This window comes from Ranitomeya imitator, unplaced genomic scaffold (assembly GCF_032444005.1).
Source record: "Ranitomeya imitator isolate aRanImi1 unplaced genomic scaffold, aRanImi1.pri SCAFFOLD_486, whole genome shotgun sequence".
Taxonomy (NCBI): Eukaryota; Metazoa; Chordata; class Amphibia; order Anura; family Dendrobatidae; genus Ranitomeya; species Ranitomeya imitator.
Window position 1 is genome coordinate 52,339 of NW_027194649.1, and position 25,436 is coordinate 77,774.

At 47.1% G+C, this 25,436-nt stretch overlaps 18 non-coding genes across 18 annotated transcripts; all 18 read right to left on the bottom strand.

Annotated features, from left to right (window-relative positions):
- Positions 1-1,170: 1,170 nt before the first annotated feature.
- Positions 1,171-1,361, bottom strand: LOC138656219 (U2 spliceosomal RNA). The gene has a single exon (XR_011316808.1). It is a non-coding gene; the product is annotated as a U2 spliceosomal RNA (small nuclear RNA).
- Positions 1,362-2,573: 1,212 nt separating this feature from the next.
- LOC138656220 (U2 spliceosomal RNA) lies at positions 2,574-2,764 on the bottom strand. The gene has a single exon (XR_011316809.1). It is a non-coding gene; the product is annotated as a U2 spliceosomal RNA (small nuclear RNA).
- Positions 2,765-3,977: 1,213 nt separating this feature from the next.
- Positions 3,978-4,168, bottom strand: LOC138656221 (U2 spliceosomal RNA). Its single transcript, XR_011316810.1, has one exon. It is a non-coding gene; the product is annotated as a U2 spliceosomal RNA (small nuclear RNA).
- Positions 4,169-5,381: 1,213 nt separating this feature from the next.
- LOC138656223 (U2 spliceosomal RNA) lies at positions 5,382-5,572 on the bottom strand. The gene has a single exon (XR_011316811.1). It is a non-coding gene; the product is annotated as a U2 spliceosomal RNA (small nuclear RNA).
- A 1,213-nt stretch (positions 5,573-6,785) lies between these two features.
- LOC138656224 (U2 spliceosomal RNA) lies at positions 6,786-6,976 on the bottom strand. Its single transcript, XR_011316812.1, has one exon. It is a non-coding gene; the product is annotated as a U2 spliceosomal RNA (small nuclear RNA).
- A 1,213-nt stretch (positions 6,977-8,189) lies between these two features.
- On the bottom strand, positions 8,190-8,380 carry LOC138656225 (U2 spliceosomal RNA). The gene has a single exon (XR_011316813.1). It is a non-coding gene; the product is annotated as a U2 spliceosomal RNA (small nuclear RNA).
- A 1,213-nt stretch (positions 8,381-9,593) lies between these two features.
- On the bottom strand, positions 9,594-9,784 carry LOC138656226 (U2 spliceosomal RNA). The gene has a single exon (XR_011316814.1). It is a non-coding gene; the product is annotated as a U2 spliceosomal RNA (small nuclear RNA).
- Positions 9,785-10,996: 1,212 nt separating this feature from the next.
- On the bottom strand, positions 10,997-11,187 carry LOC138656228 (U2 spliceosomal RNA). The gene has a single exon (XR_011316816.1). It is a non-coding gene; the product is annotated as a U2 spliceosomal RNA (small nuclear RNA).
- Positions 11,188-12,400: 1,213 nt separating this feature from the next.
- Positions 12,401-12,591, bottom strand: LOC138656229 (U2 spliceosomal RNA). Its single transcript, XR_011316817.1, has one exon. It is a non-coding gene; the product is annotated as a U2 spliceosomal RNA (small nuclear RNA).
- Positions 12,592-13,804: 1,213 nt separating this feature from the next.
- On the bottom strand, positions 13,805-13,995 carry LOC138656230 (U2 spliceosomal RNA). Its single transcript, XR_011316818.1, has one exon. It is a non-coding gene; the product is annotated as a U2 spliceosomal RNA (small nuclear RNA).
- A 1,213-nt stretch (positions 13,996-15,208) lies between these two features.
- Positions 15,209-15,399, bottom strand: LOC138656231 (U2 spliceosomal RNA). Its single transcript, XR_011316819.1, has one exon. It is a non-coding gene; the product is annotated as a U2 spliceosomal RNA (small nuclear RNA).
- A 1,213-nt stretch (positions 15,400-16,612) lies between these two features.
- LOC138656232 (U2 spliceosomal RNA) lies at positions 16,613-16,803 on the bottom strand. The gene has a single exon (XR_011316820.1). It is a non-coding gene; the product is annotated as a U2 spliceosomal RNA (small nuclear RNA).
- A 1,217-nt stretch (positions 16,804-18,020) lies between these two features.
- On the bottom strand, positions 18,021-18,211 carry LOC138656150 (U2 spliceosomal RNA). The gene has a single exon (XR_011316741.1). It is a non-coding gene; the product is annotated as a U2 spliceosomal RNA (small nuclear RNA).
- Positions 18,212-19,424: 1,213 nt separating this feature from the next.
- On the bottom strand, positions 19,425-19,615 carry LOC138656151 (U2 spliceosomal RNA). Its single transcript, XR_011316742.1, has one exon. It is a non-coding gene; the product is annotated as a U2 spliceosomal RNA (small nuclear RNA).
- A 1,213-nt stretch (positions 19,616-20,828) lies between these two features.
- On the bottom strand, positions 20,829-21,019 carry LOC138656152 (U2 spliceosomal RNA). The gene has a single exon (XR_011316743.1). It is a non-coding gene; the product is annotated as a U2 spliceosomal RNA (small nuclear RNA).
- A 1,213-nt stretch (positions 21,020-22,232) lies between these two features.
- Positions 22,233-22,423, bottom strand: LOC138656153 (U2 spliceosomal RNA). Its single transcript, XR_011316744.1, has one exon. It is a non-coding gene; the product is annotated as a U2 spliceosomal RNA (small nuclear RNA).
- Positions 22,424-23,636: 1,213 nt separating this feature from the next.
- LOC138656154 (U2 spliceosomal RNA) lies at positions 23,637-23,827 on the bottom strand. The gene has a single exon (XR_011316745.1). It is a non-coding gene; the product is annotated as a U2 spliceosomal RNA (small nuclear RNA).
- A 1,213-nt stretch (positions 23,828-25,040) lies between these two features.
- LOC138656156 (U2 spliceosomal RNA) lies at positions 25,041-25,231 on the bottom strand. Its single transcript, XR_011316747.1, has one exon. It is a non-coding gene; the product is annotated as a U2 spliceosomal RNA (small nuclear RNA).
- Between the last annotated feature and the right edge of the window lie 205 nt (positions 25,232-25,436).

A 25,436-nucleotide genomic window follows, 5' to 3' on the forward strand; every position in this document is an offset into this window, starting at 1 on the left:
CCAGGACTCACTGTGGAGAGAGCCCAAAAGATGATTGCCCAGGGGAAGACATTTTTTTTCTAAACTCTGGATGCCTTCTCAAATGGCAGTTCTGGTGTGTGTGGGGGCGTGTGGGGGGTGTGTGGGGGTGTGTGGGGGTGTGTTCAATTTGGGCCCAACGCGTTTTTAAAAAATCTGCCTAACTCCGCCTAATCTGCATAACGCCGCCTGATCTGCATAACTCCGCCCATCTGAACACACCCTCCATCCCTTTGGCGCTCCAGAGTGCAACTATTAGTGCAAGTCTGCAAATTGCCCCTTTAAAAAAAAAAAAGACAATCCCCCTACCATGTGGTCTGCTGCTGTTCCAGCAGCAGACTGAAGACGGCGCCATTTTTCTCTGCCTTAGATAAGTCCAGAGCCCATTGTGACACGTGAGAGTTCCGGAGTCAATGGCTGAAGGCCCCATTGTGACAGCAGCAGCAGGTGAAGGTTCCGTGCATAGATTCTATCTACTGCAGGCGGGCAGGCAGCAGCAGCGCACCCAGTTGGTCAAAAGCATTAGAATACTACTCACACAGTACAAGACAAAATAGACAAGACTAGCACATTCAAGATCATCACAGACACCATTTTTCCTTCTTTATTGAAATACATATCATACACCACATAATTAAAAGTCAGTGGTCCACAAGAGGGAGCCAATGTTTTACAAAGGAATTTGTGCATGCGGTCACAAATGTAGTATGTATGGCCGAACTACTCGTAGGATACTTCAATTTAAACACTTCATGCTGACAGACAGCAGGCAGGCAGGCAGGCAGGCAGGCAGGCAGGCAGGCAGGCAGGCAGGCAGGCAGGGGCCTAATTTTGTAGATGGCACAATATATTAGCAACACTGTTACAAAGGCCTCATTCGGGCCTACATCTTAACACACCTGTTGCAACCAGCAAAGATTGCTTGATTGCTTGATTGATTGATTGCATATTGGATGCAATCCAATGCTGAACATGCACAGGTGAAAGCAAGGCACAGGAAATGTTGCAAACGGTCCAGTGAAACTGAGCAAATTGCTACATTTGCCACCTGAAACGTGCTTCTTTGACCCTGAAAAGAATTCTCAGAAAGTGTTAAATGACAACTTGCTGGGCTGATTTCAATTCAATCTGTTTTTGGAAACCGGATCAGAGAAGGGGTGCACTGTTCCCGGAGATACTGCAATAACGGGTCAATGCGTGGAGTGGACAGAGCAAGCTCCATTTCCAGCTCCCTGTTCTAAAAATCCATTTAATATATGGTCCCCAAATAGGGGACGTATCAGATATTAAACTGATAAGAACAGATACTACACTTGATCTTAGCCAAAAGGCCGAGAAGCGATAGCCTGAAATGGTTTGCCACTCCAGACGCCCCATGGCCCACAACCAGGACTCACTGTGGAGAGAGCCCAAAAGATGATTGCCCAGGGGAAGACATTTTTTTTCTAAACTCTGGATGCCTTCTCAAATGGCAGTTCTGGTGTGTGTGGGGGCGTGTGGGGGGTGTGTGGGGGTGTGTGGGGGTGTGTTCAATTTGGGCCCAACGCGTTTTTAAAAAATCTGCCTAACTCCGCCTAATCTGCATAACGCCGCCTGATCTGCATAACTCCGCCCATCTGAACACACCCTCCATCCCTTTGGCGCTCCAGAGTGCAACTATTAGTGCAAGTCTGCAAATTGCCCCTTTAAAAAAAAAAAAGACAATCCCCCTACCATGTGGTCTGCTGCTGTTCCAGCAGCAGACTGAAGACGGCGCCATTTTTCTCTGCCTTAGATAAGTCCAGAGCCCATTGTGACACGTGAGAGTTCCGGAGTCAATGGCTGAAGGCCCCATTGTGACAGCAGCAGCAGGTGAAGGTTCCGTGCATAGATTCTATCTACTGCAGGCGGGCAGGCAGCAGCAGCGCACCCAGTTGGTCAAAAGCATTAGAATACTACTCACACAGTACAAGACAAAATAGACAAGACTAGCACATTCAAGATCATCACAGACACCATTTTTCCTTCTTTATTGAAATACATATCATACACCACATAATTAAAAGTCAGTGGTCCACAAGAGGGAGCCAATGTTTTACAAAGGAATTTGTGCATGCGGTCACAAATGTAGTATGTATGGCCGAACTACTCGTAGGATACTTCAATTTAAACACTTCATGCTGACAGCAGCAGGCAGGCAGGCAGGCAGGCAGGCAGGCAGGCAGGCAGGCAGGCAGGCAGGCAGGGGCCTAATTTTGTAGATGGCACAATATATTAGCAACACTGTTACAAAGGCCTCATTCGGGCCTACATCTTAACACACCTGTTGCAACCAGCAAAGATTGCTTGATTGCTTGATTGATTGATTGCATATTGGATGCAATCCAATGCTGAACATGCACAGGTGAAAGCAAGGCACAGGAAATGTTGCAAACGGTCCAGTGAAACTGAGCAAATTGCTACATTTGCCACCTGAAACGTGCTTCTTTGACCCTGAAAAGAATTCTCAGAAAGTGTTAAATGACAACTTGCTGGGCTGATTTCAATTCAATCTGTTTTTGGAAACCGGATCAGAGAAGGGGTGCACTGTTCCCGGAGATACTGCAATAACGGGTCAATGCGTGGAGTGGACAGAGCAAGCTCCATTTCCAGCTCCCTGTTCTAAAAATCCATTTAATATATGGTCCCCAAATAGGGGACGTATCAGATATTAAACTGATAAGAACAGATACTACACTTGATCTTAGCCAAAAGGCCGAGAAGCGATAGCCTGAAATGGTTTGCCACTCCAGACGCCCCATGGCCCACAACCAGGACTCACTGTGGAGAGAGCCCAAAAGATGATTGCCCAGGGGAAGACATTTTTTTTCTAAACTCTGGATGCCTTCTCAAATGGCAGTTCTGGTGTGTGTGGGGGCGTGTGGGGGGTGTGTGGGGGTGTGTGGGGGTGTGTTCAATTTGGGCCCAACGCGTTTTTAAAAAATCTGCCTAACTCCGCCTAATCTGCATAACGCCGCCTGATCTGCATAACTCCGCCCATCTGAACACACCCTCCATCCCTTTGGCGCTCCAGAGTGCAACTATTAGTGCAAGTCTGCAAATTGCCCCTTTAAAAAAAAAAAAGACAATCCCCCTACCATGTGGTCTGCTGCTGTTCCAGCAGCAGACTGAAGACGGCGCCATTTTTCTCTGCCTTAGATAAGTCCAGAGCCCATTGTGACACGTGAGAGTTCCGGAGTCAATGGCTGAAGGCCCCATTGTGACAGCAGCAGCAGGTGAAGGTTCCGTGCATAGATTCTATCTACTGCAGGCGGGCAGGCAGCAGCAGCGCACCCAGTTGGTCAAAAGCATTAGAATACTACTCACACAGTACAAGACAAAATAGACAAGACTAGCACATTCAAGATCATCACAGACACCATTTTTCCTTCTTTATTGAAATACATATCATACACCACATAATTAAAAGTCAGTGGTCCACAAGAGGGAGCCAATGTTTTACAAAGGAATTTGTGCATGCGGTCACAAATGTAGTATGTATGGCCGAACTACTCGTAGGATACTTCAATTTAAACACTTCATGCTGACAGACAGCAGGCAGGCAGGCAGGCAGGCAGGCAGGCAGGCAGGCAGGCAGGCAGGCAGGCAGGGGCCTAATTTTGTAGATGGCACAATATATTAGCAACACTGTTACAAAGGCCTCATTCGGGCCTACATCTTAACACACCTGTTGCAACCAGCAAAGATTGCTTGATTGCTTGATTGATTGATTGCATATTGGATGCAATCCAATGCTGAACATGCACAGGTGAAAGCAAGGCACAGGAAATGTTGCAAACGGTCCAGTGAAACTGAGCAAATTGCTACATTTGCCACCTGAAACGTGCTTCTTTGACCCTGAAAAGAATTCTCAGAAAGTGTTAAATGACAACTTGCTGGGCTGATTTCAATTCAATCTGTTTTTGGAAACCGGATCAGAGAAGGGGTGCACTGTTCCCGGAGATACTGCAATAACGGGTCAATGCGTGGAGTGGACAGAGCAAGCTCCATTTCCAGCTCCCTGTTCTAAAAATCCATTTAATATATGGTCCCCAAATAGGGGACGTATCAGATATTAAACTGATAAGAACAGATACTACACTTGATCTTAGCCAAAAGGCCGAGAAGCGATAGCCTGAAATGGTTTGCCACTCCAGACGCCCCATGGCCCACAACCAGGACTCACTGTGGAGAGAGCCCAAAAGATGATTGCCCAGGGGAAGACATTTTTTTTCTAAACTCTGGATGCCTTCTCAAATGGCAGTTCTGGTGTGTGTGGGGGCGTGTGGGGGGTGTGTGGGGGTGTGTGGGGGTGTGTTCAATTTGGGCCCAACGCGTTTTTAAAAAATCTGCCTAACTCCGCCTAATCTGCATAACGCCGCCTGATCTGCATAACTCCGCCCATCTGAACACACCCTCCATCCCTTTGGCGCTCCAGAGTGCAACTATTAGTGCAAGTCTGCAAATTGCCCCTTTAAAAAAAAAAAAGACAATCCCCCTACCATGTGGTCTGCTGCTGTTCCAGCAGCAGACTGAAGACGGCGCCATTTTTCTCTGCCTTAGATAAGTCCAGAGCCCATTGTGACACGTGAGAGTTCCGGAGTCAATGGCTGAAGGCCCCATTGTGACAGCAGCAGCAGGTGAAGGTTCCGTGCATAGATTCTATCTACTGCAGGCGGGCAGGCAGCAGCAGCGCACCCAGTTGGTCAAAAGCATTAGAATACTACTCACACAGTACAAGACAAAATAGACAAGACTAGCACATTCAAGATCATCACAGACACCATTTTTCCTTCTTTATTGAAATACATATCATACACCACATAATTAAAAGTCAGTGGTCCACAAGAGGGAGCCAATGTTTTACAAAGGAATTTGTGCATGCGGTCACAAATGTAGTATGTATGGCCGAACTACTCGTAGGATACTTCAATTTAAACACTTCATGCTGACAGACAGCAGGCAGGCAGGCAGGCAGGCAGGCAGGCAGGCAGGCAGGCAGGCAGGCAGGCAGGGGCCTAATTTTGTAGATGGCACAATATATTAGCAACACTGTTACAAAGGCCTCATTCGGGCCTACATCTTAACACACCTGTTGCAACCAGCAAAGATTGCTTGATTGCTTGATTGATTGATTGCATATTGGATGCAATCCAATGCTGAACATGCACAGGTGAAAGCAAGGCACAGGAAATGTTGCAAACGGTCCAGTGAAACTGAGCAAATTGCTACATTTGCCACCTGAAACGTGCTTCTTTGACCCTGAAAAGAATTCTCAGAAAGTGTTAAATGACAACTTGCTGGGCTGATTTCAATTCAATCTGTTTTTGGAAACCGGATCAGAGAAGGGGTGCACTGTTCCCGGAGATACTGCAATAACGGGTCAATGCGTGGAGTGGACAGAGCAAGCTCCATTTCCAGCTCCCTGTTCTAAAAATCCATTTAATATATGGTCCCCAAATAGGGGACGTATCAGATATTAAACTGATAAGAACAGATACTACACTTGATCTTAGCCAAAAGGCCGAGAAGCGATAGCCTGAAATGGTTTGCCACTCCAGACGCCCCATGGCCCACAACCAGGACTCACTGTGGAGAGAGCCCAAAAGATGATTGCCCAGGGGAAGACATTTTTTTTCTAAACTCTGGATGCCTTCTCAAATGGCAGTTCTGGTGTGTGTGGGGGCGTGTGGGGGGTGTGTGGGGGTGTGTGGGGGTGTGTTCAATTTGGGCCCAACGCGTTTTTAAAAAATCTGCCTAACTCCGCCTAATCTGCATAACGCCGCCTGATCTGCATAACTCCGCCCATCTGAACACACCCTCCATCCCTTTGGCGCTCCAGAGTGCAACTATTAGTGCAAGTCTGCAAATTGCCCCTTTAAAAAAAAAAAAGACAATCCCCCTACCATGTGGTCTGCTGCTGTTCCAGCAGCAGACTGAAGACGGCGCCATTTTTCTCTGCCTTAGATAAGTCCAGAGCCCATTGTGACACGTGAGAGTTCCGGAGTCAATGGCTGAAGGCCCCATTGTGACAGCAGCAGCAGGTGAAGGTTCCGTGCATAGATTCTATCTACTGCAGGCGGGCAGGCAGCAGCAGCGCACCCAGTTGGTCAAAAGCATTAGAATACTACTCACACAGTACAAGACAAAATAGACAAGACTAGCACATTCAAGATCATCACAGACACCATTTTTCCTTCTTTATTGAAATACATATCATACACCACATAATTAAAAGTCAGTGGTCCACAAGAGGGAGCCAATGTTTTACAAAGGAATTTGTGCATGCGGTCACAAATGTAGTATGTATGGCCGAACTACTCGTAGGATACTTCAATTTAAACACTTCATGCTGACAGACAGCAGGCAGGCAGGCAGGCAGGCAGGCAGGCAGGCAGGCAGGCAGGCAGGCAGGCAGGGGCCTAATTTTGTAGATGGCACAATATATTAGCAACACTGTTACAAAGGCCTCATTCGGGCCTACATCTTAACACACCTGTTGCAACCAGCAAAGATTGCTTGATTGCTTGATTGATTGATTGCATATTGGATGCAATCCAATGCTGAACATGCACAGGTGAAAGCAAGGCACAGGAAATGTTGCAAACGGTCCAGTGAAACTGAGCAAATTGCTACATTTGCCACCTGAAACGTGCTTCTTTGACCCTGAAAAGAATTCTCAGAAAGTGTTAAATGACAACTTGCTGGGCTGATTTCAATTCAATCTGTTTTTGGAAACCGGATCAGAGAAGGGGTGCACTGTTCCCGGAGATACTGCAATAACGGGTCAATGCGTGGAGTGGACAGAGCAAGCTCCATTTCCAGCTCCCTGTTCTAAAAATCCATTTAATATATGGTCCCCAAATAGGGGACGTATCAGATATTAAACTGATAAGAACAGATACTACACTTGATCTTAGCCAAAAGGCCGAGAAGCGATAGCCTGAAATGGTTTGCCACTCCAGACGCCCCATGGCCCACAACCAGGACTCACTGTGGAGAGAGCCCAAAAGATGATTGCCCAGGGGAAGACATTTTTTTTCTAAACTCTGGATGCCTTCTCAAATGGCAGTTCTGGTGTGTGTGGGGGCGTGTGGGGGGTGTGTGGGGGTGTGTGGGGGTGTGTTCAATTTGGGCCCAACGCGTTTTTAAAAAATCTGCCTAACTCCGCCTAATCTGCATAACGCCGCCTGATCTGCATAACTCCGCCCATCTGAACACACCCTCCATCCCTTTGGCGCTCCAGAGTGCAACTATTAGTGCAAGTCTGCAAATTGCCCCTTTAAAAAAAAAAAAGACAATCCCCCTACCATGTGGTCTGCTGCTGTTCCAGCAGCAGACTGAAGACGGCGCCATTTTTCTCTGCCTTAGATAAGTCCAGAGCCCATTGTGACACGTGAGAGTTCCGGAGTCAATGGCTGAAGGCCCCATTGTGACAGCAGCAGCAGGTGAAGGTTCCGTGCATAGATTCTATCTACTGCAGGCGGGCAGGCAGCAGCAGCGCACCCAGTTGGTCAAAAGCATTAGAATACTACTCACACAGTACAAGACAAAATAGACAAGACTAGCACATTCAAGATCATCACAGACACCATTTTTCCTTCTTTATTGAAATACATATCATACACCACATAATTAAAAGTCAGTGGTCCACAAGAGGGAGCCAATGTTTTACAAAGGAATTTGTGCATGCGGTCACAAATGTAGTATGTATGGCCGAACTACTCGTAGGATACTTCAATTTAAACACTTCATGCTGACAGACAGCAGGCAGGCAGGCAGGCAGGCAGGCAGGCAGGCAGGCAGGCAGGCAGGCAGGCAGGGGCCTAATTTTGTAGATGGCACAATATATTAGCAACACTGTTACAAAGGCCTCATTCGGGCCTACATCTTAACACACCTGTTGCAACCAGCAAAGATTGCTTGATTGCTTGATTGATTGATTGCATATTGGATGCAATCCAATGCTGAACATGCACAGGTGAAAGCAAGGCACAGGAAATGTTGCAAACGGTCCAGTGAAACTGAGCAAATTGCTACATTTGCCACCTGAAACGTGCTTCTTTGACCCTGAAAAGAATTCTCAGAAAGTGTTAAATGACAACTTGCTGGGCTGATTTCAATTCAATCTGTTTTTGGAAACCGGATCAGAGAAGGGGTGCACTGTTCCCGGAGATACTGCAATAACGGGTCAATGCGTGGAGTGGACAGAGCAAGCTCCATTTCCAGCTCCCTGTTCTAAAAATCCATTTAATATATGGTCCCCAAATAGGGGACGTATCAGATATTAAACTGATAAGAACAGATACTACACTTGATCTTAGCCAAAAGGCCGAGAAGCGATAGCCTGAAATGGTTTGCCACTCCAGACGCCCCATGGCCCACAACCAGGACTCACTGTGGAGAGAGCCCAAAAGATGATTGCCCAGGGGAAGACATTTTTTTTCTAAACTCTGGATGCCTTCTCAAATGGCAGTTCTGGTGTGTGTGGGGGCGTGTGGGGGGTGTGTGGGGGTGTGTGGGGGTGTGTTCAATTTGGGCCCAACGCGTTTTTAAAAAATCTGCCTAACTCCGCCTAATCTGCATAACGCCGCCTGATCTGCATAACTCCGCCCATCTGAACACACCCTCCATCCCTTTGGCGCTCCAGAGTGCAACTATTAGTGCAAGTCTGCAAATTGCCCCTTTAAAAAAAAAAAAGACAATCCCCCTACCATGTGGTCTGCTGCTGTTCCAGCAGCAGACTGAAGACGGCGCCATTTTTCTCTGCCTTAGATAAGTCCAGAGCCCATTGTGACACGTGAGAGTTCCGGAGTCAATGGCTGAAGGCCCCATTGTGACAGCAGCAGCAGGTGAAGGTTCCGTGCATAGATTCTATCTACTGCAGGCGGGCAGGCAGCAGCAGCGCACCCAGTTGGTCAAAAGCATTAGAATACTACTCACACAGTACAAGACAAAATAGACAAGACTAGCACATTCAAGATCATCACAGACACCATTTTTCCTTCTTTATTGAAATACATATCATACACCACATAATTAAAAGTCAGTGGTCCACAAGAGGGAGCCAATGTTTTACAAAGGAATTTGTGCATGCGGTCACAAATGTAGTATGTATGGCCGAACTACTCGTAGGATACTTCAATTTAAACACTTCATGCTGACAGACAGCAGGCAGGCAGGCAGGCAGGCAGGCAGGCAGGCAGGCAGGCAGGCAGGCAGGCAGGGGCCTAATTTTGTAGATGGCACAATATATTAGCAACACTGTTACAAAGGCCTCATTCGGGCCTACATCTTAACACACCTGTTGCAACCAGCAAAGATTGCTTGATTGCTTGATTGATTGATTGCATATTGGATGCAATCCAATGCTGAACATGCACAGGTGAAAGCAAGGCACAGGAAATGTTGCAAACGGTCCAGTGAAACTGAGCAAATTGCTACATTTGCCACCTGAAACGTGCTTCTTTGACCCTGAAAAGAATTCTCAGAAAGTGTTAAATGACAACTTGCTGGGCTGATTTCAATTCAATCTGTTTTTGGAAACCGGATCAGAGAAGGGGTGCACTGTTCCCGGAGATACTGCAATAACGGGTCAATGCGTGGAGTGGACAGAGCAAGCTCCATTTCCAGCTCCCTGTTCTAAAAATCCATTTAATATATGGTCCCCAAATAGGGGACGTATCAGATATTAAACTGATAAGAACAGATACTACACTTGATCTTAGCCAAAAGGCCGAGAAGCGATAGCCTGAAATGGTTTGCCACTCCAGACGCCCCATGGCCCACAACCAGGACTCACTGTGGAGAGAGCCCAAAAGATGATTGCCCAGGGGAAGACATTTTTTTTCTAAACTCTGGATGCCTTCTCAAATGGCAGTTCTGGTGTGTGTGGGGGCGTGTGGGGGGTGTGTGGGGGTGTGTGGGGGTGTGTTCAATTTGGGCCCAACGCGTTTTTAAAAAATCTGCCTAACTCCGCCTAATCTGCATAACGCCGCCTGATCTGCATAACTCCGCCCATCTGAACACACCCTCCATCCCTTTGGCGCTCCAGAGTGCAACTATTAGTGCAAGTCTGCAAATTGCCCCTTTAAAAAAAAAAAAGACAATCCCCCTACCATGTGGTCTGCTGCTGTTCCAGCAGCAGACTGAAGACGGCGCCATTTTTCTCTGCCTTAGATAAGTCCAGAGCCCATTGTGACACGTGAGAGTTCCGGAGTCAATGGCTGAAGGCCCCATTGTGACAGCAGCAGCAGGTGAAGGTTCCGTGCATAGATTCTATCTACTGCAGGCGGGCAGGCAGCAGCAGCGCACCCAGTTGGTCAAAAGCATTAGAATACTACTCACACAGTACAAGACAAAATAGACAAGACTAGCACATTCAAGATCATCACAGACACCATTTTTCCTTCTTTATTGAAATACATATCATACACCACATAATTAAAAGTCAGTGGTCCACAAGAGGGAGCCAATGTTTTACAAAGGAATTTGTGCATGCGGTCACAAATGTAGTATGTATGGCCGAACTACTCGTAGGATACTTCAATTTAAACACTTCATGCTGACAGCAGCAGGCAGGCAGGCAGGCAGGCAGGCAGGCAGGCAGGCAGGCAGGCAGGCAGGCAGGGGCCTAATTTTGTAGATGGCACAATATATTAGCAACACTGTTACAAAGGCCTCATTCGGGCCTACATCTTAACACACCTGTTGCAACCAGCAAAGATTGCTTGATTGCTTGATTGATTGATTGCATATTGGATGCAATCCAATGCTGAACATGCACAGGTGAAAGCAAGGCACAGGAAATGTTGCAAACGGTCCAGTGAAACTGAGCAAATTGCTACATTTGCCACCTGAAACGTGCTTCTTTGACCCTGAAAAGAATTCTCAGAAAGTGTTAAATGACAACTTGCTGGGCTGATTTCAATTCAATCTGTTTTTGGAAACCGGATCAGAGAAGGGGTGCACTGTTCCCGGAGATACTGCAATAACGGGTCAATGCGTGGAGTGGACAGAGCAAGCTCCATTTCCAGCTCCCTGTTCTAAAAATCCATTTAATATATGGTCCCCAAATAGGGGACGTATCAGATATTAAACTGATAAGAACAGATACTACACTTGATCTTAGCCAAAAGGCCGAGAAGCGATAGCCTGAAATGGTTTGCCACTCCAGACGCCCCATGGCCCACAACCAGGACTCACTGTGGAGAGAGCCCAAAAGATGATTGCCCAGGGGAAGACATTTTTTTTCTAAACTCTGGATGCCTTCTCAAATGGCAGTTCTGGTGTGTGTGGGGGCGTGTGGGGGGTGTGTGGGGGTGTGTGGGGGTGTGTTCAATTTGGGCCCAACGCGTTTTTAAAAAATCTGCCTAACTCCGCCTAATCTGCATAACGCCGCCTGATCTGCATAACTCCGCCCATCTGAACACACCCTCCATCCCTTTGGCGCTCCAGAGTGCAACTATTAGTGCAAGTCTGCAAATTGCCCCTTTAAAAAAAAAAAAGACAATCCCCCTACCATGTGGTCTGCTGCTGTTCCAGCAGCAGACTGAAGACGGCGCCATTTTTCTCTGCCTTAGATAAGTCCAGAGCCCATTGTGACACGTGAGAGTTCCGGAGTCAATGGCTGAAGGCCCCATTGTGACAGCAGCAGCAGGTGAAGGTTCCGTGCATAGATTCTATCTACTGCAGGCGGGCAGGCAGCAGCAGCGCACCCAGTTGGTCAAAAGCATTAGAATACTACTCACACAGTACAAGACAAAATAGACAAGACTAGCACATTCAAGATCATCACAGACACCATTTTTCCTTCTTTATTGAAATACATATCATACACCACATAATTAAAAGTCAGTGGTCCACAAGAGGGAGCCAATGTTTTACAAAGGAATTTGTGCATGCGGTCACAAATGTAGTATGTATGGCCGAACTACTCGTAGGATACTTCAATTTAAACACTTCATGCTGACAGACAGCAGGCAGGCAGGCAGGCAGGCAGGCAGGCAGGCAGGCAGGCAGGCAGGCAGGCAGGGGCCTAATTTTGTAGATGGCACAATATATTAGCAACACTGTTACAAAGGCCTCATTCGGGCCTACATCTTAACACACCTGTTGCAACCAGCAAAGATTGCTTGATTGCTTGATTGATTGATTGCATATTGGATGCAATCCAATGCTGAACATGCACAGGTGAAAGCAAGGCACAGGAAATGTTGCAAACGGTCCAGTGAAACTGAGCAAATTGCTACATTTGCCACCTGAAACGTGCTTCTTTGACCCTGAAAAGAATTCTCAGAAAGTGTTAAATGACAACTTGCTGGGCTGATTTCAATTCAATCTGTTTTTGGAAACCGGATCAGAGAAGGGGTGCACTGTTCCCGGAGATACTGCAATAACGGGTCAATGCGTGGAGTGGACAGAGCAAGCTCCATTTCCAGCTCCCTGTTCTAAAAATCCATTTAATATATGGTCCCCAAATAGGGGACGTATCAGATATTAAACTGATAAGAACAGATACTACACTTGATCTTAGCCAAAAGGCCGAGAAGCGATAGCCTGAAATGGTTTGCCACTCCAGACGCCCCATGGCCCACAACCAGGACTCACTGTGGAGAGAGCCCAAAAGATGATTGCCCAGGGGAAGACATTTTTTTTCTAAACTCTGGATGCCTTCTCAAATGGCAGTTCTGGTGTGTGTGGGGGCGTGTGGGGGGTGTGTGGGGGTGTGTGGGGGTGTGTTCAATTTGGGCCCAACGCGTTTTTAAAAAATCTGCCTAACTCCGCCTAATCTGCATAACGCCGCCTGATCTGCATAACTCCGCCCATCTGAACACACCCTCCATCCCTTTGGCGCTCCAGAGTGCAACTATTAGTGCAAGTCTGCAAATTGCCCCTTTAAAAAAAAAAAAGACAATCCCCCTACCATGTGGTCTGCTGCTGTTCCAGCAGCAGACTGAAGACGGCGCCATTTTTCTCTGCCTTAGATAAGTCCAGAGCCCATTGTGACACGTGAGAGTTCCGGAGTCAATGGCTGAAGGCCCCATTGTGACAGCAGCAGCAGGTGAAGGTTCCGTGCATAGATTCTATCTACTGCAGGCGGGCAGGCAGCAGCAGCGCACCCAGTTGGTCAAAAGCATTAGAATACTACTCACACAGTACAAGACAAAATAGACAAGACTAGCACATTCAAGATCATCACAGACACCATTTTTCCTTCTTTATTGAAATACATATCATACACCACATAATTAAAAGTCAGTGGTCCACAAGAGGGAGCCAATGTTTTACAAAGGAATTTGTGCATGCGGTCACAAATGTAGTATGTATGGCCGAACTACTCGTAGGATACTTCAATTTAAACACTTCATGCTGACAGACAGCAGGCAGGCAGGCAGGCAGGCAGGCAGGCAGGCAGGCAGGCAGGCAGGCAGGCAGGGGCCTAATTTTGTAGATGGCACAATATATTAGCAACACTGTTACAAAGGCCTCATTCGGGCCTACATCTTAACACACCTGTTGCAACCAGCAAAGATTGCTTGATTGCTTGATTGATTGATTGCATATTGGATGCAATCCAATGCTGAACATGCACAGGTGAAAGCAAGGCACAGGAAATGTTGCAAACGGTCCAGTGAAACTGAGCAAATTGCTACATTTGCCACCTGAAACGTGCTTCTTTGACCCTGAAAAGAATTCTCAGAAAGTGTTAAATGACAACTTGCTGGGCTGATTTCAATTCAATCTGTTTTTGGAAACCGGATCAGAGAAGGGGTGCACTGTTCCCGGAGATACTGCAATAACGGGTCAATGCGTGGAGTGGACAGAGCAAGCTCCATTTCCAGCTCCCTGTTCTAAAAATCCATTTAATATATGGTCCCCAAATAGGGGACGTATCAGATATTAAACTGATAAGAACAGATACTACACTTGATCTTAGCCAAAAGGCCGAGAAGCGATAGCCTGAAATGGTTTGCCACTCCAGACGCCCCATGGCCCACAACCAGGACTCACTGTGGAGAGAGCCCAAAAGATGATTGCCCAGGGGAAGACATTTTTTTTCTAAACTCTGGATGCCTTCTCAAATGGCAGTTCTGGTGTGTGTGGGGGCGTGTGGGGGGTGTGTGGGGGTGTGTGGGGGTGTGTTCAATTTGGGCCCAACGCGTTTTTAAAAAATCTGCCTAACTCCGCCTAATCTGCATAACGCCGCCTGATCTGCATAACTCCGCCCATCTGAACACACCCTCCATCCCTTTGGCGCTCCAGAGTGCAACTATTAGTGCAAGTCTGCAAATTGCCCCTTTAAAAAAAAAAAAGACAATCCCCCTACCATGTGGTCTGCTGCTGTTCCAGCAGCAGACTGAAGACGGCGCCATTTTTCTCTGCCTTAGATAAGTCCAGAGCCCATTGTGACACGTGAGAGTTCCGGAGTCAATGGCTGAAGGCCCCATTGTGACAGCAGCAGCAGGTGAAGGTTCCGTGCATAGATTCTATCTACTGCAGGCGGGCAGGCAGCAGCAGCGCACCCAGTTGGTCAAAAGCATTAGAATACTACTCACACAGTACAAGACAAAATAGACAAGACTAGCACATTCAAGATCATCACAGACACCATTTTTCCTTCTTTATTGAAATACATATCATACACCACATAATTAAAAGTCAGTGGTCCACAAGAGGGAGCCAATGTTTTACAAAGGAATTTGTGCATGCGGTCACAAATGTAGTATGTATGGCCGAACTACTCGTAGGATACTTCAATTTAAACACTTCATGCTGACAGACAGCAGGCAGGCAGGCAGGCAGGCAGGCAGGCAGGCAGGCAGGCAGGCAGGCAGGCAGGGGCCTAATTTTGTAGATGGCACAATATATTAGCAACACTGTTACAAAGGCCTCATTCGGGCCTACATCTTAACACACCTGTTGCAACCAGCAAAGATTGCTTGATTGCTTGATTGATTGATTGCATATTGGATGCAATCCAATGCTGAACATGCACAGGTGAAAGCAAGGCACAGGAAATGTTGCAAACGGTCCAGTGAAACTGAGCAAATTGCTACATTTGCCACCTGAAACGTGCTTCTTTGACCCTGAAAAGAATTCTCAGAAAGTGTTAAATGACAACTTGCTGGGCTGATTTCAATTCAATCTGTTTTTGGAAACCGGATCAGAGAAGGGGTGCACTGTTCCCGGAGATACTGCAATAACGGGTCAATGCGTGGAGTGGACAGAGCAAGCTCCATTTCCAGCTCCCTGTTCTAAAAATCCATTTAATATATGGTCCCCAAATAGGGGACGTATCAGATATTAAACTGATAAGAACAGATACTACACTTGATCTTAGCCAAAAGGCCGAGAAGCGATAGCCTGAAATGGTTTGCCACTCCAGACGCCCCATGGCCCACAACCAGGACTCACTGTGGAGAGAGCCCAAAAGATGATTGCCCAGGGGAAGACATTTTTTTTCTAAACTCTGGATGCCTTCTCAAATGGCAGTTCTGGTGTGTGTGGGGGCGTGTGGGGGGTGTGTGGGGGTGTGTGGGGGTGTGTTCAATTTGGGCCCAACGCGTTTTTAAAAAATCTGCCTAACTCCGCCTAATCTGCATAACGCCGCCTGATCTGCATAACTCCGCCCATCTGAACACACCCTCCATCCCTTTGGCGCTCCAGAGTGCAACTATTAGTGCAAGTCTGCAAATTGCCCCTTTAAAAAAAAAAAAGACAATCCCCCTACCATGTGGTCTGCTGCTGTTCCAGCAGCAGACTGAAGACGGCGCCATTTTTCTCTGCCTTAGATAAGTCCAGAGCCCATTGTGACACGTGAGAGTTCCGGAGTCAATGGCTGAAGGCCCCATTGTGACAGCAGCAGCAGGTGAAGGTTCCGTGCATAGATTCTATCTACTGCAGGCGGGCAGGCAGCAGCAGCGCACCCAGTTGGTCAAAAGCATTAGAATACTACTCACACAGTACAAGACAAAATAGACAAGACTAGCACATTCAAGATCATCACAGACACCATTTTTCCTTCTTTATTGAAATACATATCATACACCACATAATTAAAAGTCAGTGGTCCACAAGAGGGAGCCAATGTTTTACAAAGGAATTTGTGCATGCGGTCACAAATGTAGTATGTATGGCCGAACTACTCGTAGGATACTTCAATTTAAACACTTCATGCTGACAGACAGCAGGCAGGCAGGCAGGCAGGCAGGCAGGCAGGCAGGCAGGCAGGCAGGCAGGCAGGGGCCTAATTTTGTAGATGGCACAATATATTAGCAACACTGTTACAAAGGCCTCATTCGGGCCTACATCTTAACACACCTGTTGCAACCAGCAAAGATTGCTTGATTGCTTGATTGATTGATTGCATATTGGATGCAATCCAATGCTGAACATGCACAGGTGAAAGCAAGGCACAGGAAATGTTGCAAACGGTCCAGTGAAACTGAGCAAATTGCTACATTTGCCACCTGAAACGTGCTTCTTTGACCCTGAAAAGAATTCTCAGAAAGTGTTAAATGACAACTTGCTGGGCTGATTTCAATTCAATCTGTTTTTGGAAACCGGATCAGAGAAGGGGTGCACTGTTCCCGGAGATACTGCAATAACGGGTCAATGCGTGGAGTGGACAGAGCAAGCTCCATTTCCAGCTCCCTGTTCTAAAAATCCATTTAATATATGGTCCCCAAATAGGGGACGTATCAGATATTAAACTGATAAGAACAGATACTACACTTGATCTTAGCCAAAAGGCCGAGAAGCGATAGCCTGAAATGGTTTGCCAGCCACTCCAGACGCCCCATGGCCCACAACCAGGACTCACTGTGGAGAGAGCCCAAAAGATGATTGCCCAGGGGAAGACATTTTTTTTCTAAACTCTGGATGCCTTCTCAAATGGCAGTTCTGGTGTGTGTGGGGGCGTGTGGGGGGTGTGTGGGGGTGTGTGGGGGTGTGTTCAATTTGGGCCCAACGCGTTTTTAAAAAATCTGCCTAACTCCGCCTAATCTGCATAACGCCGCCTGATCTGCATAACTCCGCCCATCTGAACACACCCTCCATCCCTTTGGCGCTCCAGAGTGCAACTATTAGTGCAAGTCTGCAAATTGCCCCTTTAAAAAAAAAAAAGACAATCCCCCTACCATGTGGTCTGCTGCTGTTCCAGCAGCAGACTGAAGACGGCGCCATTTTTCTCTGCCTTAGATAAGTCCAGAGCCCATTGTGACACGTGAGAGTTCCGGAGTCAATGGCTGAAGGCCCCATTGTGACAGCAGCAGCAGGTGAAGGTTCCGTGCATAGATTCTATCTACTGCAGGCGGGCAGGCAGCAGCAGCGCACCCAGTTGGTCAAAAGCATTAGAATACTACTCACACAGTACAAGACAAAATAGACAAGACTAGCACATTCAAGATCATCACAGACACCATTTTTCCTTCTTTATTGAAATACATATCATACACCACATAATTAAAAGTCAGTGGTCCACAAGAGGGAGCCAATGTTTTACAAAGGAATTTGTGCATGCGGTCACAAATGTAGTATGTATGGCCGAACTACTCGTAGGATACTTCAATTTAAACACTTCATGCTGACAGACAGCAGGCAGGCAGGCAGGCAGGCAGGCAGGCAGGCAGGCAGGCAGGCAGGCAGGCAGGGGCCTAATTTTGTAGATGGCACAATATATTAGCAACACTGTTACAAAGGCCTCATTCGGGCCTACATCTTAACACACCTGTTGCAACCAGCAAAGATTGCTTGATTGCTTGATTGATTGATTGCATATTGGATGCAATCCAATGCTGAACATGCACAGGTGAAAGCAAGGCACAGGAAATGTTGCAAACGGTCCAGTGAAACTGAGCAAATTGCTACATTTGCCACCTGAAACGTGCTTCTTTGACCCTGAAAAGAATTCTCAGAAAGTGTTAAATGACAACTTGCTGGGCTGATTTCAATTCAATCTGTTTTTGGAAACCGGATCAGAGAAGGGGTGCACTGTTCCCGGAGATACTGCAATAACGGGTCAATGCGTGGAGTGGACAGAGCAAGCTCCATTTCCAGCTCCCTGTTCTAAAAATCCATTTAATATATGGTCCCCAAATAGGGGACGTATCAGATATTAAACTGATAAGAACAGATACTACACTTGATCTTAGCCAAAAGGCCGAGAAGCGATAGCCTGAAATGGTTTGCCACTCCAGACGCCCCATGGCCCACAACCAGGACTCACTGTGGAGAGAGCCCAAAAGATGATTGCCCAGGGGAAGACATTTTTTTTCTAAACTCTGGATGCCTTCTCAAATGGCAGTTCTGGTGTGTGTGGGGGCGTGTGGGGGGTGTGTGGGGGTGTGTGGGGGTGTGTTCAATTTGGGCCCAACGCGTTTTTAAAAAATCTGCCTAACTCCGCCTAATCTGCATAACGCCGCCTGATCTGCATAACTCCGCCCATCTGAACACACCCTCCATCCCTTTGGCGCTCCAGAGTGCAACTATTAGTGCAAGTCTGCAAATTGCCCCTTTAAAAAAAAAAAAGACAATCCCCCTACCATGTGGTCTGCTGCTGTTCCAGCAGCAGACTGAAGACGGCGCCATTTTTCTCTGCCTTAGATAAGTCCAGAGCCCATTGTGACACGTGAGAGTTCCGGAGTCAATGGCTGAAGGCCCCATTGTGACAGCAGCAGCAGGTGAAGGTTCCGTGCATAGATTCTATCTACTGCAGGCGGGCAGGCAGCAGCAGCGCACCCAGTTGGTCAAAAGCATTAGAATACTACTCACACAGTACAAGACAAAATAGACAAGACTAGCACATTCAAGATCATCACAGACACCATTTTTCCTTCTTTATTGAAATACATATCATACACCACATAATTAAAAGTCAGTGGTCCACAAGAGGGAGCCAATGTTTTACAAAGGAATTTGTGCATGCGGTCACAAATGTAGTATGTATGGCCGAACTACTCGTAGGATACTTCAATTTAAACACTTCATGCTGACAGACAGCAGGCAGGCAGGCAGGCAGGCAGGCAGGCAGGCAGGCAGGCAGGCAGGCAGGCAGGGGCCTAATTTTGTAGATGGCACAATATATTAGCAACACTGTTACAAAGGCCTCATTCGGGCCTACATCTTAACACACCTGTTGCAACCAGCAAAGATTGCTTGATTGCTTGATTGATTGATTGCATATTGGATGCAATCCAATGCTGAACATGCACAGGTGAAAGCAAGGCACAGGAAATGTTGCAAACGGTCCAGTGAAACTGAGCAAATTGCTACATTTGCCACCTGAAACGTGCTTCTTTGACCCTGAAAAGAATTCTCAGAAAGTGTTAAATGACAACTTGCTGGGCTGATTTCAATTCAATCTGTTTTTGGAAACCGGATCAGAGAAGGGGTGCACTGTTCCCGGAGATACTGCAATAACGGGTCAATGCGTGGAGTGGACAGAGCAAGCTCCATTTCCAGCTCCCTGTTCTAAAAATCCATTTAATATATGGTCCCCAAATAGGGGACGTATCAGATATTAAACTGATAAGAACAGATACTACACTTGATCTTAGCCAAAAGGCCGAGAAGCGATAGCCTGAAATGGTTTGCCACTCCAGACGCCCCATGGCCCACAACCAGGACTCACTGTGGAGAGAGCCCAAAAGATGATTGCCCAGGGGAAGACATTTTTTTTCTAAACTCTGGATGCCTTCTCAAATGGCAGTTCTGGTGTGTGTGGGGGCGTGTGGGGGGTGTGTGGGGGTGTGTGGGGGTGTGTTCAATTTGGGCCCAACGCGTTTTTAAAAAATCTGCCTAACTCCGCCTAATCTGCATAACGCCGCCTGATCTGCATAACTCCGCCCATCTGAACACACCCTCCATCCCTTTGGCGCTCCAGAGTGCAACTATTAGTGCAAGTCTGCAAATTGCCCCTTTAAAAAAAAAAAAGACAATCCCCCTACCATGTGGTCTGCTGCTGTTCCAGCAGCAGACTGAAGACGGCGCCATTTTTCTCTGCCTTAGATAAGTCCAGAGCCCATTGTGACACGTGAGAGTTCCGGAGTCAATGGCTGAAGGCCCCATTGTGACAGCAGCAGCAGGTGAAGGTTCCGTGCATAGATTCTATCTACTGCAGGCGGGCAGGCAGCAGCAGCGCACCCAGTTGGTCAAAAGCATTAGAATACTACTCACACAGTACAAGACAAAATAGACAAGACTAGCACATTCAAGATCATCACAGACACCATTTTTCCTTCTTTATTGAAATACATATCATACACCACATAATTAAAAGTCAGTGGTCCACAAGAGGGAGCCAATGTTTTACAAAGGAATTTGTGCATGCGGTCACAAATGTAGTATGTATGGCCGAACTACTCGTAGGATACTTCAATTTAAACACTTCATGCTGACAGACAGCAGGCAGGCAGGCAGGCAGGCAGGCAGGCAGGCAGGCAGGCAGGCAGGCAGGCAGGGGCCTAATTTTGTAGATGGCACAATATATTAGCAACACTGTTACAAAGGCCTCATTCGGGCCTACATCTTAACACACCTGTTGCAACCAGCAAAGATTGCTTGATTGCTTGATTGATTGATTGCATATTGGATGCAATCCAATGCTGAACATGCACAGGTGAAAGCAAGGCACAGGAAATGTTGCAAACGGTCCAGTGAAACTGAGCAAATTGCTACATTTGCCACCTGAAACGTGCTTCTTTGACCCTGAAAAGAATTCTCAGAAAGTGTTAAATGACAACTTGCTGGGCTGATTTCAATTCAATCTGTTTTTGGAAACCGGATCAGAGAAGGGGTGCACTGTTCCCGGAGATACTGCAATAACGGGTCAATGCGTGGAGTGGACAGAGCAAGCTCCATTTCCAGCTCCCTGTTCTAAAAATCCATTTAATATATGGTCCCCAAATAGGGGACGTATCAGATATTAAACTGATAAGAACAGATACTACACTTGATCTTAGCCAAAAGGCCGAGAAGCGATAGCCTGAAATGGTTTGCCACTCCAGACGCCCCATGGCCCACAACCAGGACTCACTGTGGAGAGAGCCCAAAAGATGATTGCCCAGGGGAAGACATTTTTTTTCTAAACTCTGGATGCCTTCTCAAATGGCAGTTCTGGTGTGTGTGGGGGCGTGTGGGGGGTGTGTGGGGGTGTGTGGGGGTGTGTTCAATTTGGGCCCAACGCGTTTTTAAAAAATCTGCCTAACTCCGCCTAATCTGCATAACGCCGCCTGATCTGCATAACTCCGCCCATCTGAACACACCCTCCATCCCTTTGGCGCTCCAGAGTGCAACTATTAGTGCAAGTCTGCAAATTGCCCCTTTAAAAAAAAAAAAGACAATCCCCCTACCATGTGGTCTGCTGCTGTTCCAGCAGCAGACTGAAGACGGCGCCATTTTTCTCTGCCTTAGATAAGTCCAGAGCCCATTGTGACACGTGAGAGTTCCGGAGTCAATGGCTGAAGGCCCCATTGTGACAGCAGCAGCAGGTGAAGGTTCCGTGCATAGATTCTATCTACTGCAGGCGGGCAGGCAGCAGCAGCGCACCCAGTTGGTCAAAAGCATTAGAATACTACTCACACAGTACAAGACAAAATAGACAAGACTAGCACATTCAAGATCATCACAGACACCATTTTTCCTTCTTTATTGAAATACATATCATACACCACATAATTAAAAGTCAGTGGTCCACAAGAGGGAGCCAATGTTTTACAAAGGAATTTGTGCATGCGGTCACAAATGTAGTATGTATGGCCGAACTACTCGTAGGATACTTCAATTTAAACACTTCATGCTGACAGACAGCAGGCAGGCAGGCAGGCAGGCAGGCAGGCAGGCAGGCAGGCAGGCAGGCAGGCAGGGGCCTAATTTTGTAGATGGCACAATATATTAGCAACACTGTTACAAAGGCCTCATTCGGGCCTACATCTTAACACACCTGTTGCAACCAGCAAAGATTGCTTGATTGCTTGATTGATTGATTGCATATTGGATGCAATCCAATGCTGAACATGCACAGGTGAAAGCAAGGCACAGGAAATGTTGCAAACGGTCCAGTGAAACTGAGCAAATTGCTACATTTGCCACCTGAAACGTGCTTCTTTGACCCTGAAAAGAATTCTCAGAAAGTGTTAAATGACAACTTGCTGGGCTGATTTCAATTCAATCTGTTTTTGGAAACCGGATCAGAGAAGGGGTGCACTGTTCCCGGAGATACTGCAATAACGGGTCAATGCGTGGAGTGGACAGAGCAAGCTCCATTTCCAGCTCCCTGTTCTAAAAATCCATTTAATATATGGTCCCCAAATAGGGGACGTATCAGATATTAAACTGATAAGAACAGATACTACACTTGATCTTAGCCAAAAGGCCGAGAAGCGATAGCCTGAAATGGTTTGCCACTCCAGACGCCCCATGGCCCACAACCAGGACTCACTGTGGAGAGAGCCCAAAAGATGATTGCCCAGGGGAAGACATTTTTTTTCTAAACTCTGGATGCCTTCTCAAATGGCAGTTCTGGTGTGTGTGGGGGCGTGTGGGGGGTGTGTGGGGGTGTGTGGGGGTGTGTTCAATTTGGGCCCAACGCGTTTTTAAAAAATCTGCCTAACTCCGCCTAATCTGCATAACGCCGCCTGATCTGCATAACTCCGCCCATCTGAACACACCCTCCATCCCTTTGGCGCTCCAGAGTGCAACTATTAGTGCAAGTCTGCAAATTGCCCCTTTAAAAAAAAAAAAGACAATCCCCCTACCATGTGGTCTGCTGCTGTTCCAGCAGCAGACTGAAGACGGCGCCATTTTTCTCTGCCTTAGATAAGTCCAGAGCCCATTGTGACACGTGAGAGTTCCGGAGTCAATGGCTGAAGGCCCCATTGTGACAGCAGCAGCAGGTGAAGGTTCCGTGCATAGATTCTATCTACTGCAGGCGGGCAGGCAGCAGCAGCGCACCCAGTTGGTCAAAAGCATTAGAATACTACTCACACAGTACAAGACAAAATAGACAAGACTAGCACATTCAAGATCATCACAGACACCATTTTTCCTTCTTTATTGAAATACATATCATACACCACATAATTAAAAGTCAGTGGTCCACAAGAGGGAGCCAATGTTTTACAAAGGAATTTGTGCATGCGGTCACAAATGTAGTATGTATGGCCGAACTACTCGTAGGATACTTCAATTTAAACACTTCATGCTGACAGACAGCAGGCAGGCAGGCAGGCAGGCAGGCAGGCAGGCAGGCAGGCAGGCAGGCAGGCAGGGGCCTAATTTTGTAGATGGCACAATATATTAGCAACACTGTTACAAAGGCCTCATTCGGGCCTACATCTTAACACACCTGTTGCAACCAGCAAAGATTGCTTGATTGCTTGATTGATTGATTGCATATTGGATGCAATCCAATGCTGAACATGCACAGGTGAAAGCAAGGCACAGGAAATGTTGCAAACGGTCCAGTGAAACTGAGCAAATTGCTACATTTGCCACCTGAAACGTGCTTCTTTGACCCTGAAAAGAATTCTCAGAAAGTGTTAAATGACAACTTGCTGGGCTGATTTCAATTCAATCTGTTTTTGGAAACCGGATCAGAGAAGGGGTGCACTGTTCCCGGAGATACTGCAATAACGGGTCAATGCGTGGAGTGGACAGAGCAAGCTCCATTTCCAGCTCCCTGTTCTAAAAATCCATTTAATATATGGTCCCCAAATAGGGGACGTATCAGATATTAAACTGATAAGAACAGATACTACACTTGATCTTAGCCAAAAGGCCGAGAAGCGATAGCCTGAAATGGTTTGCCACTCCAGACGCCCCATGGCCCACAACCAGGACTCACTGTGGAGAGAGCCCAAAAGATGATTGCCCAGGGGAAGACATTTTTTTTCTAAACTCTGGATGCCTTCTCAAATGGCAGTTCTGGTGTGTGTGGGGGCGTGTGGGGGGTGTGTGGGGGTGTGTGGGGGTGTGTTCAATTTGGGCCCAACGCGTTTTTAAAAAATCTGCCTAACTCCGCCTAATCTGCATAACGCCGCCTGATCTGCATAACTCCGCCCATCTGAACACACCCTCCATCCCTTTGGCGCTCCAGAGTGCAACTATTAGTGCAAGTCTGCAAATTGCCCCTTTAAAAAAAAAAAAGACAATCCCCCTACCATGTGGTCTGCTGCTGTTCCAGCAGCAGACTGAAGACGGCGCCATTTTTCTCTGCCTTAGATAAGTCCAGAGCCCATTGTGACACGTGAGAGTTCCGGAGTCAATGGCTGAAGGCCCCATTGTGACAGCAGCAGCAGGTGAAGGTTCCGTGCATAGATTCTATCTACTGCAGGCGGGCAGGCAGCAGCAGCGCACCCAGTTGGTCAAAAGCATTAGAATACTACTCACACAGTACAAGACAAAATAGACAAGACTAGCACATTCAAGATCATCACAGACACCATTTTTCCTTCTTTATTGAAATACATATCATACACCACATAATTAAAAGTCAGTGGTCCACAAGAGGGAGCCAATGTTTTACAAAGGAATTTGTGCATGCGGTCACAAATGTAGTATGTATGGCCGAACTACTCGTAGGATACTTCAATTTAAACACTTCATGCTGACAGACAGCAGGCAGGCAGGCAGGCAGGCAGGCAGGCAGGCAGGCAGGCAGGCAGGCAGGCAGGGGCCTAATTTTGTAGATGGCACAATATATTAGCAACACTGTTACAAAGGCCTCATTCGGGCCTACATCTTAACACACCTGTTGCAACCAGCAAAGATTGCTTGATTGCTTGATTGATTGATTGCATATTGGATGCAATCCAATGCTGAACATGCACAGGTGAAAGCAAGGCACAGGAAATGTTGCAAACGGTCCAGTGAAACTGAGCAAATTGCTACATTTGCCACCTGAAACGTGCTTCTTTGACCCTGAAAAGAATTCTCAGAAAGTGTTAAATGACAACTTGCTGGGCTGATTTCAATTCAATCTGTTTTTGGAAACCGGATCAGAGAAGGGGTGCACTGTTCCCGGAGATACTGCAATAACGGGTCAATGCGTGGAGTGGACAGAGCAAGCTCCATTTCCAGCTCCCTGTTCTAAAAATCCATTTAATATATGGTCCCCAAATAGGGGACGTATCAGATATTAAACTGATAAGAACAGATACTACACTTGATCTTAGCCAAAAGGCCGAGAAGCGATAGCCTGAAATGGTTTGCCACTCCAGACGCCCCATGGCCCACAACCAGGACTCACTGTGGAGAGAGCCCAAAAGATGATTGCCCAGGGGAAGACATTTTTTTTCTAAACTCTGGATGCCTTCTCAAATGGCAGTTCTGGTGTGTGTGGGGGCGTGTGGGGGGTGTGTGGGGGTGTGTGGGGGTGTGTTCAATTTGGGCCCAACGCG